At 34.8% G+C, this 18,399-nt stretch overlaps 1 pseudogene; it reads right to left on the bottom strand.

Annotated features, from left to right (window-relative positions):
• Positions 1–284: 284 nt before the first annotated feature.
• Positions 285–18,399, bottom strand: part of LOC124362048 — a 44,880-nt pseudogene continuing 26,765 nt past the window's right edge.

The raw sequence follows: 18,399 nt of genomic DNA, 5'->3' as shown, positions 1-18,399 counted from the left end.
AATTATACTTTGATCTATTTCAGGCGTTAACCTTTTCATCCCACCCTTGCATTTATTTAGCTCTACTCTAGGAAAGACTGTAGTCTGGAATTGTCAATATTAAAAAAATGTATTCAAAGAGGTTATATACTCTTCATTTATTCATAATAAACTTCCAGATTAGGTTTTCCAAGTATTCACTAAAGTAGAATCAATATAACTCCAATTTGTGTACATTAGTATGTTGATGTATGTTTTATTTAAAATATAGTTTGGTAAAAAACAGGAGCAAATAAATACTGATGTATAGTTGGTCTTTGTTATTATTTATTCATACATAGTTTCATGTTTAAAATACAAACACATAGAAGTTTAATTTAATAAAAGCAATAAATAAATTATGCATGAGTGGAATCACGATCCACCGAAGTGTTAGAAGTTGTAAATTATGTATTACTCAATTATCTCATTAAATGTTAATGTAGTTCAGTTAATTAATAATAAATAGCTGTAATGTATAATTTACATAGTACGGTTGAGCAAGTATACATATTACTATTAAAATGAACTTGATTAACACCCGTTGTATTATTAATTATAGCACAATGTATAAAGCCATAAGGTAGTGTTTTACTCACAGACTAGATGAAAATGCATAAATAATGAGATAAGTTTATTACGAAAACAATATCAACTGTTTTGTATACGAGAAGAAAAAGTTAAATACATCTAGGAAAATAAAAAATATCATAATTAAAGGAAAAAATGATGATGGTTAAACGATTAAATCCCTGAGCAAGGATAAAAATTGTTATATGTAGGTGGTCCAAAAAGGAAACTTAACGTATTTACAGTAGCGAAATTGATAACTGCTTTAATAATATACCAGATATAACTTTAGAAAAATTCTTAAAATATGTGTGTTGTATTCTTTTAAAAAAATATTTGTTATTGAACATAAATACATAACATTACCAAAATTAATAATAAAACACTGTTGGATATCTGTGATTTACGTACTAGTGTACCACCGGTGGTACATTATACCCAGTGCTATGGAAACATTACTTGAACACTTCCTGTGGTACATAAAGGTCACATTATCTATATTAAAATAAACTACAGGATAATTCATACGATCTTTGATTATATACAGTTAATTTTAATAGTACCATTAATAACATACAATGTGTTTTATTAAATTTTCTCATGCACCATCATGAAACATGAATTTTCAAAAGTCGATATGTACCATTGCACATGACATAGTGAACATCTTTAAATTGCCTGACGCTATGATGAAATTAGTAAGCATTACGCTCAAACGTTTAATTTTATTTCCAGAGAGCGTACATACACAAATGATAAGTTTAGTATTGAGAAATGTACATTCTTTCTTTACAGATTTATGATTAGTGAAAAAGTTGTTAAGGCAGGAGTGCTATTTTAGTTTGTACTAAAACTAATGAAATATTTGGAAAAGAAAATACAATTAAAGGGCAACATTCGTCTTTCAAAGATAAAAAAAATATCCAGTTCTCAATCTTCTTTAACAGTTAAAATAAAATTAGAAGTTTTGGTGAGTATTTATTAGATTACAATGGAAATTGTTGAGGTGTGTCAAGAGGGTAGGAGATATCATATTTTCCACTAGGAAATGCTAACAAAACGATTTTAATTGAATTATTTCATTTCCACTCTTTATAACAAATGCATTGGTAACCTCAAAGAGAACCCCAGAGGGTTCACTCCTGGCTGGTTTATACCTACCTCTTCCAGTTGAACACAGACTGGGTACATAAAAAAACCAATGTGTCTGGGCAACCTTATGGGTGTCCAGGAGAGGCACACCACTAACTGCAAATTTTGAGATTTTGGGGCGCAAGGGTAATTTAATACATGTACTTTACTGCGGGAGATGACTGTTGGAGTTGGTAGGGTTCGTTCTCTGAGAGTCAAAGGTTCATGCCACCCCATGCCTGCTTTGACTGGAGAGGCTGGTTCAGAGCTGGCTTTCCCTTCTTCTGAGGTGACATATGACTTAAGATTAGTTCCCTAAATTTTTCCTCATATATCTCAACAGGAGGTGGCATCTACCCCTAACCTTGCCCAGTCAGAATATCCTGTCACTCTGGAAGTAGTGCAAAGATCCTTATTGGATTAGGTGCAATTTTTTAAGCTTCGTGTCCTAAGAGAACAAAAAAACCTGAATGGGAATTACGTTTCTTCTAAATGGTTTTTAATATTTGAGATTAACCTGTAAATTTTTATTTATGAAAACAAGATTTCTCCTTTGAAAATTGTAATATGACACAAAAGTTGGTCCCTGAAGTATTGGTTTAGTCAACCTCCTCTACGGTTGGACCCTTGCCTCCTCCTTGGTGAAGTTTTGTCATGGCAGGCGCACAGTCAGCCTGCAGCTGTTTCAGTTTGTCTCGGAACTCGTCGGTCTCAGCTAAGGGAGTTGCCGTCCAGCCAGGTTGTCACTGCCGCACATTTCTCGGCCACAGCAGCCTTCTCCTCGGCTGTCAGCTTGTCTCCTGCTTCTTCTGCTGCCTAAAGAATAAATAGTACTTCACTTATTAGTCATCATTCAACTTGAGTAAGTATTACTTAGAATTCAGAACTTTACTGAAAAAGATACAACAAAATTGGGAATGGAAAGAAAAGACTCCTTGTGGATGTTGGTGCACACTCGGAAGCTGTACAGCTATAACTAATTTAATACAGGAAAGACCAAGTTGTCAAGTACATTTGAACCACCCAATGAATGCCCAGAAGCAGCATGTCGCTAACCACAAATTGTGGAAAGGAGACAACTTGATAACTGAGGAGAATAATAGTTGTAATTGGTAAGTTTCACTTCGTTTGAGGGTAAAAATATATTTAGTAAATAGGCTACCTGTGGAAGAAGCAGTGGGTAAAGCACTTCAGAGTTTGATGGAACATTTTGAATGTAGGAGAGTCCAAACGTCACAACACATGATTGGATTAATTAATTGTAGTATATAATATTCTTAGTTACAGAATCCTATCGAGACACAACTTACCTGCTTGACACTAAATGCATAACTCTCCAGCTGATTTCTGGCTGCTACGCGCTCTCTTTGCTTGTCATCCTCCCCTCTGTACTTCTCAGCCTCCGCCAACATCCTCTCTATCTCTTCCTTGGACAGCCGCCCTTTGTCGTTCTGGATCGTGATGCGCTCCGATCTGCCAAAGAGAACGTTTTTATTCTTCTGTTATTTTGGTTTAATGAAATAAATACTTGTAATGCACGGCTAGATTATCATGGTGTTTTCGTATCCACTAAATTATTTTCTTTGTTTGAAGTTTGTTTTTGACTATGGAAGGATTATGAAGGAAACAGTATTTATACGGGCATTTGCCATTGTTCAGTGATAAAAAAAATCAGTAACACTACGTTTCAAGATCTGTAATCTGAGTTCTTCCTCAGGTGAATAACTAACCAAACACATAACTACAATCTAGGTAAAAGTAAACAAATCATACGAGGAGAATTGTGAGACGCATAAGTCAAGAATCACAATAACCGTGTGTGTCAACTCCACTAACTCTATAACATGACGTAACAAACACAAGACTATTTATTGAAACTGAACTACAGAATACAGGTCACGGTAGGTCTGCACTCGCCGACCAACCACCTAGAACTGAATTGTATAGTTAACCCGTATAAAAAATTAATTTCCTTCGTATCTTCACAGTTTATTTATACAGCTATATAGATCATGATATAGTAAAAACATAAAGAATGTTTCCTTGTTATGATTAGAATTAGGAAATGGTCTTCCAAGAATGAAGGTGCTAGTTAGCCACTGACCACCCATCTGAGGTTCCGATTTTAATATGATGATGAAGTTTAAAACTGTGCTATAAGTAGAAATTTGTCTAAAATCCATTAATTTTTCAATATAGAAACTTAAATTGCAGTATCTCGATGCTAATGAATTGTTAAAAATATTGTTATCTGTTAATACTAATTGTTTATAATTTATATTCATCAGTGTTTCTTCTGGGAAAATCTATACTTACCACCTTAAATGACAACTTACTGTAACTACTGACCTGCCGGTGCTGCTATCCTTTGCTGACACATTAAGGATACCATTAGCGTCCAGATCAAATGTGACTTCCACCTTGGGCACTCCACGTGGCGCAGGAGGGATCCCTGTCAAGTTGAATGTGCCCAACAAGTTGTTGTCTTTGGTCATCGCTCTTTCTCCTTCAAATACCTGCAAACAGATTTACTGATTTTAGGAAAACAGTACACTTTTAAAGAAATGTGGCTGTGTACAGTTTTAAAGTGTCTTTGTGTCATATTGAGTGCATTTAATGTCTGAGTAAATACACATGTTTTGTAATTGTTCTGGAAAGAAAGCTTTAATCAAGAGATTTTAGATGTGGGCTTCAATGATAATCTCTTTTTAAAGCAGTATTTAATTGAATTATTGTAAATTTTCTTTGTTCTGTATAGTCAAACAATATTCTTAATTCTTAAAGACATATTTTCTGGACAGTTATAACCAATCGCCAATAAGCATTTTGATGAAGCGATTAAGACACAGCTATTTATGGTTTCTTATACACATTTTCAGTTGAATTTTTATTTTAATTGTTACCTAGACTCGAAATATTTTACACAAAAGATCAAACTTAAAGAATTTCTACTACAACATCATTTTAAAACCCAAGTGGAGTAAATATTTAAGTTCTTGACATAAGAAAGCGATTAAAATATTGCTTTATTTACGCTACGTATATATTTAATGGCTTAGAAGAAAATTAATAAACATATAATTGATGAGAAACATATGTTTGCTGACAAATTAGCAAAAGAGGCAATCAAAGATGGCACTAAAATAGAACAATTACATATATCCATAGACGATTTCAAAGCGTACCAAAAACAATTATACTTCTCAAAAACTAAGATCTGTTTATAGGAGTAGATAAAGCTCGATGGTATAAAGAGGTGGATGTAACAATACCAAAATATACATGGTTCAAAAATGTTGAAATGAAAAGATGGGAAATAATCAACATTCTAAGACTAAGATTTGGTCACGCCAATATAAATAAAAACCTATATACTATTGGTCAGTATTTCACTCCACTATGTCTGAGATGTACTTTAGGTCATAGTGAAACTTTGGAACATATCTTTTTTACGTGCCCTGCATATGACCATGCCAGAAGCCAAGGTTTAAAATTAATAAAGAATAAGTATGGGATGAATGTTCAAAACTTAACTAAAATTCTGCAGTCAAACAATTTAGAGATTTTTAAAGAATTACTTCAATTTCTGAACTCAATTAAGAAATGTATTTAAAACAAAGTAACTATCTGCATATTGGTAACTTAAATGTAACCTGGATAAGGTGCTTCAACCTAGGAAGCCTGATGGACCCTTAGCGAGAAGATAACGTAGATCCTTACAAGACTCCTACGTCAAGAAACAAATAGTACATTGAGGCGGCGTGGGATTTCCCGAAGCCTACTAGCCTAGAGCTAACAATTAGAGAAGAAAAAAAAGAGAAACATATGTATAATTGGACAATTATATTGCAGATAGTACAATTTAAAAACAGTTATGCAGTATTAAAAATAAAAAGCAATCAAAGGCCATTAAAATTCTAAACAATGTACAGAGAAAATATTCTGTTTGTTTACTTTTACTAATGTAAATTGCAGTGGATTTGAGAAATACGATACATTACTAATGTAATGATTTTTAAGTGCATGGAAGTAGGCGGCCCAAAGGGGGAAAAATGTACAAGATGTTATTGTACCTGTATGGTAACAGCGGATTGGTTGTCGGTGTAAGTGGTAAATGTCTGCGTCTGCTTGCAGGGGATACGGGAGTTGCGCTCCACAATCTTGGTCATCACTCCACCTGCAGTCTCTATACCCAGGGATAGCGGAGCCACATCCACGAGCAGCACATCTTGGATGGCAGAGCTTGTGTCTCCTGAGAGGATGGCTGCCTGGACTGCTGCCCCATAGGCCACTGCCTCGTCCGGGTTTATCGACAAATTGAGAGGCTTTCCGCAGAAAAAGTCCTGAAATGTATATTTGTGACATTAATATAGAATAGTAACTAAAATTTGAGCCCCAGGATGGTTCACTTCTGGCTGGTTTATAACTTCTAGTTGCACACTGGGTACAGCAAAAACTAATGTGCCTCTTAAATTTTGGCAACCCTGTGGATGTCCATGAGCGGCACATCACTAACAATGTTGAGATATTGGGGTGCAAAGGTAGATCGATAGGTTTAGTGTACTGCGGGGGATGTTAAAGGCAGTTAGCTAGCCTAAAGATAAGGGCTTGCAACTCCTGCTCACTCTTGACTTGAGAGGCTGGTTCAGAGATGGTTCAGAGATTGTTCTTCCAAGGAGACATGACTGTGATTCCCAAAATCCTTCCTCATGGATCTTGACAGGAGTCTGCCCCTACCACCAACCTTACCCATCCAGATTATCCTGCACATAACTTAGCAATGGTGGAAAGAGCTATGTGAATGTTGAGTTTAGCTCCAGTTCACCTTCCTCTTAGTGCAGCATCTGGAATCTTTCCCTGTCACAAACTTGGCTCCTGGAATCAGGAGTCATGTTCATCTGAAAAAATTCAAAAACAGTCGGTGACGAAAAAGCTAAAAATGAACTCTTCACATTGTTTCGATATCACAGAAACCTAGACAATAAATACAGTGTAAAGTGTAAAGGTGAAGAAGTATTCTCTTTCTCTCACCAAGTGGAAAGGTGAATCAACCCTTAACAATATATATATATATATATATATATATATATATATATATATATATATATATATATATACAATCCAGAATTTTGTATTTGCATGAATAAAATATCTGCCATAGTGGGTTACTGCTAGTTATGGCAATAGCTTTGAGAGTAGTATCATCTGACTCATAACTATTACCATAGATGGCAGCAGTGGTGAATTCAGACCATCTGGTTCATGTTGGATTGCCTACATGAATTAGTTTCCTTTCACACTGTGGGACGGCATATTTACAGTAGATAGCTGAAGAAACAAGATCGGAGGGACCAGTCACTAATATCTCACCGAACCATTCACACTGTGACAACAATCTGGAGAAACAAAAGAGGGCAATGAGCTCGAAACCATTGCAAATATAATCACAAAGCAATGCACTGGACACAAAGTGGAAATTTATTTGTCAGAAATCCATCGAGGCGACAGTGGTTCCGTTTTGCAGAGAAGAGGCTTACGGTACTGATAAGGTAAAAATTAATATGATTCCTAGACTGAACCAAATAGCGAACAGAGATTGAAAAGCAAGACCATACAGAGTACTGCATCAGGTTGAAAGATATCTATGCTTTTGAAGAACTTTGAATCGAGATACACAAGCAAAGATAGTGAGCAGGGTGGCCCGCAAAATAGGCAAGCATTTCATTTTAGGGAATTAAAATAATCATAAATAATTTTAATATTAATGGCACATTGGGATGGTTCGAAAAAGTTTTGGGAATTCAGTTGTGTGTGTGTGATTTTTGTACAATACGGTATTGAAAACAGCGGCGCTTGATTTCCTAAATGAATTTTAGTAAGTAATAGTATTTAAAGTTTATTAATGTCAACTAAAAATTCATTAGACAGGAAAAATATAAACAAGTTATAATAAAATATTTAATTATTACACCGTCGCATGAACATTAATTTTATTTGTTATCCAGCGTAGCGGTGGAGAAGCTGAGTCACATCTGCGGTGCGGGTCATTGTTAGTTGGTCAAGGACACACTTACGCAATCTATTGGAGTGACCGATAAGATAAGTCTAGTAAGACCTCTTCTTCGCTACATAGACTGCGCCTTCATTTTATTACGTTCATGTACATCTTTGTTGAGTACTGCGTCGACTGAATATTGTATCCAAGGAGTTGGAGGCGTCATTACTAGAAAAACTCGTGATAAATGATGGAGAGTGATGGATGAACAGCTCAACTTGCTGAGCTTAAACGAGAAGCAAGAGCCTGTCTGTCTGTCCATCCGCACGTTATCTTGAAAACGAACTGAACTAGAGAATTTTCATTTTGCATTAAGCTTCATTTCTATGTAGCCAACATCGAGTTCAACGATGGTGTATGTCACTCCATGAGATTTGGCTGAGCATTAGTGAAAATTTTTAAATTGATATTATAATACATCATTACATGGATCGTTATAACATTTGATGGAGAAGAGAAAATCACAGAAAAAATAAAATTTTAAACAAACTGAGTACAACCATGTGACATTTTAACATATGGCTTGGTGACTCATGCAGCTATAGACTTGACATTTTGCAGACAACCTCAGCGAAGGCTGTTAAGTGACATGTGGTACGGTTATACTCTTACATTGTTTTATGTTAAGTTCATAGTCCTGATAACTTCTCTGGTTACAGAAGTAGAAAAAAAATGTTTAACACTTCTGGGGAAGATACAGACGAAATTTATAAGCTGATGTAATGAGTTTTAACTACAATGAGTGAAATGTTTTCATTCATTAATGGCGTAAGGAAATTATATTCAGGTATTACATTATGCTTTAAATAATGTTTACTTATTTGGATTGAAATGTTATAAATCACAATATTTTACTTCCTCCAGGTATATTATGTGCACATATTGTAAAAATTTTATATTTGATCTTCAGCATATTTGAACCTGATTTAAAAACTTACAAATTTCATAATTTAAATGTCTGCAATTTCACGTGGAGTGTTAAAAATGTCTTTCTACTTTTCTGTATTCAGAGAAAAGTTATCAGAGTTATGATACTAACATAAACAATATTTTCCAAACCAAAAATCAATTGCACCACCTTAAAGTAAAAATATTATTAAAAAATATTCGTTTCAAAATAAGGAATCAGACCATATTAAAAACTTAACGAAATATACATTTTTAATGTAAAGCAAACTAGAAATAAACTTAGCACACTAACAGAAATATTTAAAACTTTTAAGATTGGAAAACGTCTTAAAGAATATTATATGTCAATTTTAATGGAGGACTGCGAGGCTTTAAAAATACCTAAATTTGTAGTTGAGCAGAGCAATAGTTAAACAAATAACAAGAAACTATTTAGGGTATTTTTTAACTTCCGAAACACTTTTGTAAACAGAATCACAGAACTTCTGTAACAGATTTTACGCCGAATTGGACCATGTCTTTAACATCGGCATATCTGAATATTTCGCAAATTAATCGTAGTTTCTACTTTATCATATACAGAGACATCAATTCATAAACATACGATACTTATAATTATTATAAGTGACAATAATTGGATTTTTACAATGATTTCTTTTATAAACTCGAGCCTAAGTCCAGACACCACCAGTCTGACGCTGATTTTCTTTCAATTTCTTTTTTGAAAAATGCTTTCCCTTCTCCAGATATGAATGCTTTGGATATTCTACAAATCAATCTTTTTGAAAGTAAGCTATACAGGGTGTTCTGAAAAAAGGTGCCCATAAGTCAGGGCGTGATTCCTCACATCAAAATAAGAAAAAAGGTCTAATTAACATAGGTCCGAAAATGCTTAGTTACCAAGTTATACAGGGTGAAAGATTTCGTCCTGAATTTCAGTTCCCCTGCTGCAACGAAGCCCTACGGGTATTTGTTGGCTGTTAATAAGATGTACAATTTAGCGTACTTTATGTAAAATGAACTGAAAAATTGAATAAAACCGTTTCCAGACCTGTAGCTACAGTAATTTTAAGATATGTGACGAAATACGCGAAACTTGGTCCCGAAAAACAAGTTACATTTAGGTTTGAAGCAGATTTACTATGTTAAATGTACAATAAACACAAAATATTTTTTCACGGTACTTGTAGAAAATTTAATTTCGAAGAGAAAGATGTAAAAATAAAGTCTATAATAGACAAACGCAAACTTTAAAAAAATAATCCTTAATTACATACAAAAACGCATGAAAAATAGACAAAATCTGTTAAGCTCTCTACAAATGTAATATTGAAATTAAAACAGCTGTTTTTATTAAAACAAATTAATGAGTTACTATTATTTTTTATCAAGTAAATATTTTTAACAATCATACATTATCATTACATAAAAAAGTTATCTGAATTATCATTCAACAAAAAAGTTACACTTGTCCTAAAAAAACTAACCACTGTCACAGTAGAATGTTCAAAATGTTTCCCCTCATTCAAAATACAAGCATCCAGCCGTCTTCTCATAGACTGCCGAACTCTTTCGAAGATCCCAGGTGTCTCACGTATCCTTTGAATCCCGTTAACAATCCTTATTCGCAACTCTTCTATGGTATCCACAGGCGAGTCGTAGACAAGCGTCTTTAAATGTCCCCATATAAGAAAAAGTCTAGAGGATTGAGGTCAGGTGACCTTGCAGGCCGTGCTACTGGGGCTCCTCGACCAATCCATCTGTTTGGATATGCTTCATTTAAAAATTCTTCTCTTACTTGTAATGTGTAATGAGCTGGAGCTCCATCCTGCATGAACCACATGTTGTTGCGTGTGTATAGTGGCACATCTTCGAGTAACTCATTCAGATTAGTCGTCAAGAAATGTAAATAATTTTCACCATTGAGCGTATCAGGTAAAAAACTAATAAAAATTTTTATCACCCAGAATAGCAGCCCATACGTTTATAGGAAAACTGATATGGTGACTGGTTCTCTGAAATAGCACGTGGATTTTCAATTGACCACATGTGAGTATTGTGGGTGTTAAGAATAAGCCATTCTTGAAAATTTTGCTTCATCAGTAAAGATAATGTAATTTAAAAAATGTGGGATTTCTGCACCTTTGGATAAGCCATTGGCATAGCTGAACACGAGGAAAGTAATCTCGAGGCAAAAGAGCCTGGACCCTTTGATAGTGATAAGAATGCAACTGCTGCTCGTGTAAAATCTTCCAGACAATTGAATTACTAACACCGAAATCCAAGGCTAGTTCTCTAGTACTATCTTCCAGGATGATTCTCTGTTTCGTCCAACACGGCCCTCCTCCAATTCAGCTGTACACGTTGTACGTGGCCGTCCTGATCTACCAAACTTTTCCAGATTTAAAGGTTTCCCGTCTCGCTTAGCCTTCTATGAATGGAAGAAAACATTTTATGAGTCGGTAACTGTCTATGAGGAAAATGTTCCTGATAGAGTCGTCCTAGCCTGAGGACTGTTGCAATGTGCAAGACCGTACATTAAATGCATGTCTGCCATTTCACCATTAGTGTACATAATATTCATATTACCTGCCATGATGAATAAGATATTATTAGCTATCAAAAATTAACTTCAACGGCACTCGCACTAACTTGTATTAAAGTACAGATCAACACACGCACTTAATGAGCAATGGAAAAATAGCTGCTTGTAATGTTTTATTTAAATTATTATAAACAATGTTACATTGTTAAAACATATGTTTTAAATAGAAATTATTTTGTTTCTCAAATCAAATATTTTAATAAAACAGCTTGTTTTTAATTTCAATATTACATTTGTAGAGAGCTTAACAGATTTTGTCTATTTTTCATATGCGTTTTGTATGTAATTAAGGATTATTTTTTAAAGTTTGCGTTTGTCTATTATAGACTTATTTTACATCTTTCTCTTCGAAATTAAATTTTCTACAAGTACCGTGTGAAAAAATATTTGTGTTTATTGTACATTTAACATAGTAAATCTGCTTCACACCTAAATGTAACTTGTTTTTTCGGGACCAAGTTTCGCGTATTTCGTCACATATCTTAAAAATTACTGTAGCTACAGCTCTGGAAACGGTTTTTATTCAATTGTTCAGTTCATTTTACATAAAGTACGCTAAATTTGTACATCTTAATTAACAGCCAACAAATACCCGTAGGGCTTCGTTGCAGCAGGGGAACTGAAATTCAGACGAAATCTTTCACCCTGTATAACTTGGTAACTAAGCATTTTCGGACCTATGTTAATTAGACCTTTTTTTCTTATTTTGATGTGAGGAATCACGCCCTGACTTATGGGCACCTTTTTTCAGAACACCCTGTATATGGCGACAGCGATTAGAAAATTACGTGTACGCGAACGCGAACAAATGTCTTACTTAGTAAGTAAGACACGAGGCACCTGAATTTACAAGTAATTTTAGAAAATACAAGTATACTTTTATTAAGTTATATTTAAAGGAACAAAGAATTACATCAGGAATAGTACAAACAGCTGTAATTTATCCCAGGTGTCTTGGATAAATGTGATGTGATGTGAGGTTATAAGATGTGAACTTTGTCTACCAGTAACATTTTCAAATCGCTCGGAAATGCAATGGATGAAGCTAATAAAACAATAAATACTTTATTTCGGTCAAAATAATCTCTGAAAATAATTCTGTTGAGATATATTTTTAATTTGAGAAATCTTTGCGAAACTAATAGGAATAATTTACATATTGTTATACGGGTTTCAACTTCATTACTGATTTTTTTTAAATCTAGCGTCTGGGATGGAATGGCAACGGAAGTATTAAAGAAACACGTACTCTATTCAGCAACCTTCTTAAGTGTTTCGCATTGTTATTGTGAGTAGCCAATCATTAGTCGGGGAATGTTTCTAAAACCCCACCCTATTGTGCATCCAATCTTAAAACAACTACTAAGCCTCATTTCAGATACATTAAAATTTAGGCCGATATCTTTGCTTCCTGTCTTTACAAAAGTATTTGAAATCACAAACCTTTCCTTACTTCATTTTCTAACAATTCACGATCAAATAATTTTTTGTCAGTTTGGATTTAAAGAAGGGGTTTTTATCATAGCACAGCATCGATGGGGTTATTAATTTTTCATGGGTTGGGTCGATTGCGCTGTCAGTGCAATATAAGTGACCTGTCCTAATCGTTCAACTCGTCCAGCTTACTTCTATTGAGAAAAGTGGAAATGTCTAAGGTGAACAGTGGAGCTTGGTGTTTTGTCTCCTTTTATTTGTTTGATAGAAAGCAAGCGCTGTGTACAGTTAGATGCTAGTTGATTTAGGAATTTCCCAGGGCTCTATATTGGATCCTTTCTTTTTTCTCCTTAAATAATTTTCCAACGAACATCAACTCCAATATTGTTTTCTGTGTCAAAGACTATTTATCTATAGTGTTTAATATTGTGTTCTCGACCTCAAAGGGCCGCAGAATGCTATGAGTTACACACATACTTACTGAATGTGTACGCAAATGGTTTTTGTCAAATGGTCTCCACTTGAATGAAAGTGATATTCACTTGAAATGAGGTGTTATTCACCACGTCATTGTACGAGTAGTTGTAGCTCTTTTAAAAGTCATAGGGTACCCAATTTAGATTATGCTCGTCTTCTAGAGATTATCGTTGATGAAGGCTGAATTGGTCTTACCACGTGAAAAACCTGAGCTTTAATCTGAATTGCTTGCTTTTTATTTCAGAACCTATTTTCAGTAAATAAACAATTCTATGTACACAACTAATTATGTATAAAACTGAAATAAGTTGTTTTGAGGAGACTTCACTTGAACCCTAAAGAACTTTTTAAATGCAGAAATGATTTTACGTTACATTTATAAGGCCAGGTATCATTATCGTTGCTGGCCTCTCTTCTGAGAGCTTCATATTTTATCTCTTTCCAAGATAAAAAATCTTAAATCTTTCTTTCTTATCTCTCTTTTTTTCGTTGGTGATCTATAGCTGTTATTTTTCTGAAAGGCTGTAAGCTATCCTATTATAAGGGGACTAAATTGAAATAGATCATTATTGGAAATATCTGCAACCTTCCTTACATTCCACTGCCATCTTGTAACGTGTATAGTTCATTTGTCCACCTTCCCCTTTTCAATTTATTTTAAAACAATACGTCAAAAAATCCTTCGTTCACGAGAGACGATCTTCCAATACTGTTTCATCCTTTTGATGACGATCCCAAATGTTGGAAACTTTGCATTGAACCCTTATTATAAATTACTTCTGTCATAATATGATGAAAGATAACCACGATGATGTTACTTTATAAAAGTTCCATGGATAAATTCTCTTAAAAGCCATACTGAATTTTCACCACTATATATTTTTCTTCTTTCATGAAGAACCTTGATTTACCTCTTTGTTTGGAATCTTATTTTCACAAAAACCAATTGTAACGAAGTTAAACTTTAAATCCAAACTTAAGCTAAAATTAAAATAATTCTGAAGTTTTAACGTTACCTGAAGCATCTTCTGAATTTTCGGAATCCTAATGGAGCCTCCGACTAAGACGACATCATGAATCTTTCCCTTGTCGAGCTTGGCGTCGGCAAGAGCACGTTCCACGGGGGCAAGGGTAGACCTGAACAAATCCATGCAGAGCTCCTCAAACCGAGCCCTGGTGATTTTCGCGTAGAAGTCCTGACCCTCGTGCAGGGCGTCTATCTCCAAACTAGCCTCAGTGCTGGAGGAGAGTGTTCGCTTGGCTCGCTCACAAGCTGTGCGCAGGCGCCGTACAGCGCGCGTGTTACTGCGCAGGTCCTTCTTAAATTTGCGCTGGAACTCTTCAGCGAAGTGCGTAACCAGCCGATTATCGAAGTCTTCACCTCCTGGCAATCCAGAACACATTGTATTTATACTTGTTCCTGTATAATTTTAATAGGTTTTTAATTCTGGCCAGCACTTACATCGTAAAATAACAATGGCCAAATATTTAGGTTGACAACAGTTTAATTCTTAAACAGTTCAATAAATGTGAAGTTCAATAAATAAACTGAAAATATTTACTGCTGTATCGATAAAGAAAATATATTATGAATTATACAAATAGAAAATGATACAAATGCAATGGTTATTGATTTTGAAAATGTTCTACATTTGCCTATACACCAATAAATCTTGAAGAAAGGAATATGACTATTAAATAGTCATATTCTTTTCTTCAAAATATATGAATTTAGATTTATAAATTTTATAAATCTGATAAAATTGTTACTATAGACAGATTGAGGTTTCAGGTTAAATGTTATTGTAAGGTAACAAGACTGATACTCCACAATGAATTGATGGAGAATATGAAAAACGCAATGAGTAGTGTATTTATACTATGAATTGCAGTATATTATTAATGCTGCTGGCTGTTTATCAAAGCTTCAAGAATACGCACCAAGGTGGGTGTCTCCGGCGGTAGATTTAACCTCAAACAGTGAGCCCTCGTCTATCGCCAGAATGGAGACGTCGAACGTCCCACCTCCAAGATCGAAAATGAGAACGTTCTTTTCACCCTTCAAGTTCTTGTCAAGACCATATGCCAAAGCTGCGGCCGTAGGCTCATTGATGATTCTTAACACGTTTAGGCCAGCGATCGCCCCTGCATCTTTCGTCGCCTGGCGCTGCGAGTCATTGAAATAGGCGGGTACGGTGATGACCTGAAGCATTAAAAGCAATGTTGACAAATGTGTAGGAATAGAGTCCAAATAATTTAAATAAAGGTGTTTCAAAGAGGAGGAAAAGTAAGGGATTGCGACTTATTTTGAAAAGTAGAAGTATTTTGGAAGAAGATAGAAAACTAAATTTTGTGAAACCCTAAGGCATTACTGAAGAAGGAACTTAAAAAGCATAGGAGAGAAAAGGTAACGAAAAAGTTAAAATAGATAATGATGTGGTGATATGAAAGACAAATACCGAGATTTGAAGGAGTCAATTGTAATGGATTAAAGGAAATTATTTAGGTTGATTTCGTGCTAACTAAACTGTAATATTAAAAATAAATTCAAATTGATCTAGTTACGGCTTTGAGGACATACCGCATCAGTGACTTTGCCTCCCAGATAGGTCTCTGAGATTTCCCGCATCTTGGTAAGGACCATGGAGCTGATCTCTTCAGGAGCGAACTTCTTGACCTCTCCCTTGTATTCGACCTGGATTTTGGGTTTTCCACCATCACTGACCACAGTGAACGGCCAGTGTTTCATGTCTTCCTGGATCTTCTGATCATCAAATCGTCGCCCGATCAGCCTCTTAGCGTCGAACACCGTGTTCTTCGGGTTCATCGCCACCTGATAAGAACAAACAGTTGGTTAATAGTAGATCTTTTCAAGTAATGATACATGTATGAGTTCTAGATGATCTTGCTCTACAATATCAGAACAGATAAAAATATCATCTGGCGAGTACAGAGTGAGACGAAAGCATTCACGATTGTTTACACTTACCTAATGTTTGTGGTTACTCTGCTGCCAATGTAAACAAGATACAAAAGTGGCGGCACTGCATGGTTTGTATAAAAACATATTGCATTCAACAGGTTCTTAACCGTCTGGATGGTAAGCTAACTGTAATGAAAAGGTCAACATATTTATTCAAATAAGAAATCCATAACCTCAAAATGTTGATGTGGTTAACAACTACAAAACCTATCTTGGTGAATTCTGTTAAATGTATTGTTTGGACGATGTGAAGCACTAGGCCGGGGTCATTTACCACACTATTTTAGGACAAGTTCAAGTGAGTCCCGAAATGTTTATTGGGCTATATTCAGGCTAGGCTCAGGTGAATCCGGAAATGTTATTGCATTACTTCAGGCTATATTCAGATGAGTCCGGATCCATTTATTTCACTACTCCGGACTAAGTTCAGATGAGTCCGGAACCGTTCATCACTCTACTCAGGTTAGGCTCAGGTGAGTCCGGAAATGTCAATTGCACTACTTCAGGCTATATTCAGATGAGGCCGGATCCATTTATTTCACTACTCCGGACTAAGTTCAGATGAGTCCGGAACTATATATTTCACTACTCCGGGCTAAGTTCAGACGAGTCCGGAACCGCTCATCATACTTCTCAGGTTAGGCTCAGGTGAGTCCGGAAATGTCAATTGCACTACTTCAGACTATATCCAGATGAGTCCGGAACCGTTCATAACTCAACTCAGGCTAGGCTCAGGTAAGTCCGGAAATGTCAATTGCACTACTTCAGGCTATATTCAGATGAGGCCGGATCCATTTATTTCACTACTCCGGACTAAGTTCAGATGAGTCCGGAACTATATATTTCACTACTCCGGGCTAAGTTCAGATGAGACCGGAACCGTTAATCATAATACTCAGGCTAGGTTTAAGTGAGTCAGGAAACGTCATCACTTTACTTGATGATAGAGTTAGATGAATAAGCGATTGCTTAGGTAAAGATGATATTTTTTTTACCGTTGCGGGGAAATGTTGTAGTTTAGTCGTAAGTCTAGAAATGATTACGAAACTATGAAATTAAAAAGGGAAGAAGGGCGCAGAATTTAATCTTCTTGTCGCAGATGCTTGTTATGACAGTGCTGTTGGGGTGATTCAACATTCAATCAAACACCTAGGAAATGATTAAACCTACAAAAATATGTGATTATAATTGTATTCCTAAAGATTAAATAAATATTTAATTTATCATCTAACTGGGTTTTAGTTTTTGTATATTAAGAGTTATAGTTAAAACTACGAATTTAGGTAATTACTCATTTTTATAGTTTTATAACAGGGATGAGGGGTGGGAGGGAAAGGGGGTTATAAAAATTAGAAAATTATTTCGGTCTCCTTTTAAAAATCATTTTGTTCATCCCTGTTGACCAATGGTTTGTAATACGATTTTACTAGTTACAGAGAACAAGAGGAAAGTCAGTGTAGAGTTTCAACCATTTAAAAAATGTTCCTGCAAAATTTTATGAACCCGGTATGTGTACAAATTTTCAATAAACATAACATCTACAGTATAAAATGCGGCACGTTTAATACCTTAATTGTACTAATAAAGTAATAACTGGGAAAATGCATAGGAAGCTGCTATTTTACAAACAAGTGAGGACATTTGCGTGTAGTTAAATTAGTTTAAGAAATAAAAACGTATATTTACAACTATTTTTAATACAAACATCAAATCTACAACGTCATATAAACAAAAAGGCTTCGATTTGAATTCAATAACAGTTTTCCAGTATTTTACGCTAGGTGGCATTCCAAATGTGAAGACCATAACTTTGTTGGTTAATTCGATATAAATTATTTAGTAAGAAAGTTAATAAAAGTACTAAAATTATATAGATGGAAAATGAATCTTCATGAAATTTTAATCGGTTTGGTAGTTTTAATAACTGCGTTTACAAATGTAGACATTGTATTTTTGATCACTTGAAATAAATCTGCTACTAAGCCAGTTAGCTAAAAACTATTTTACTAGCACTGTGTTGATTCAAAAATTGTTTCATTGCTTAAATGAATCTACAATACGCACAAATCACCGTAACAAAAACAAATGTAAAAAAGCTACCCATGAAGGAATTATTATATAATATTACATATGGCTGTAATAAGCTTTCAAAACCCTTATATGAGTAAAAAATCAAATTTATATTTACGATCCATAATTGCATTTATCGTACTTTCA

Source organism: Homalodisca vitripennis, chromosome 5 (genome assembly GCF_021130785.1).
Source record: "Homalodisca vitripennis isolate AUS2020 chromosome 5, UT_GWSS_2.1, whole genome shotgun sequence".
Classification (NCBI taxonomy): domain Eukaryota; kingdom Metazoa; phylum Arthropoda; class Insecta; order Hemiptera; family Cicadellidae; genus Homalodisca; species Homalodisca vitripennis.
Note: the sequence above shows the minus strand (reverse complement) of the source record. Positions and strands in the feature narration are given on the sequence as shown.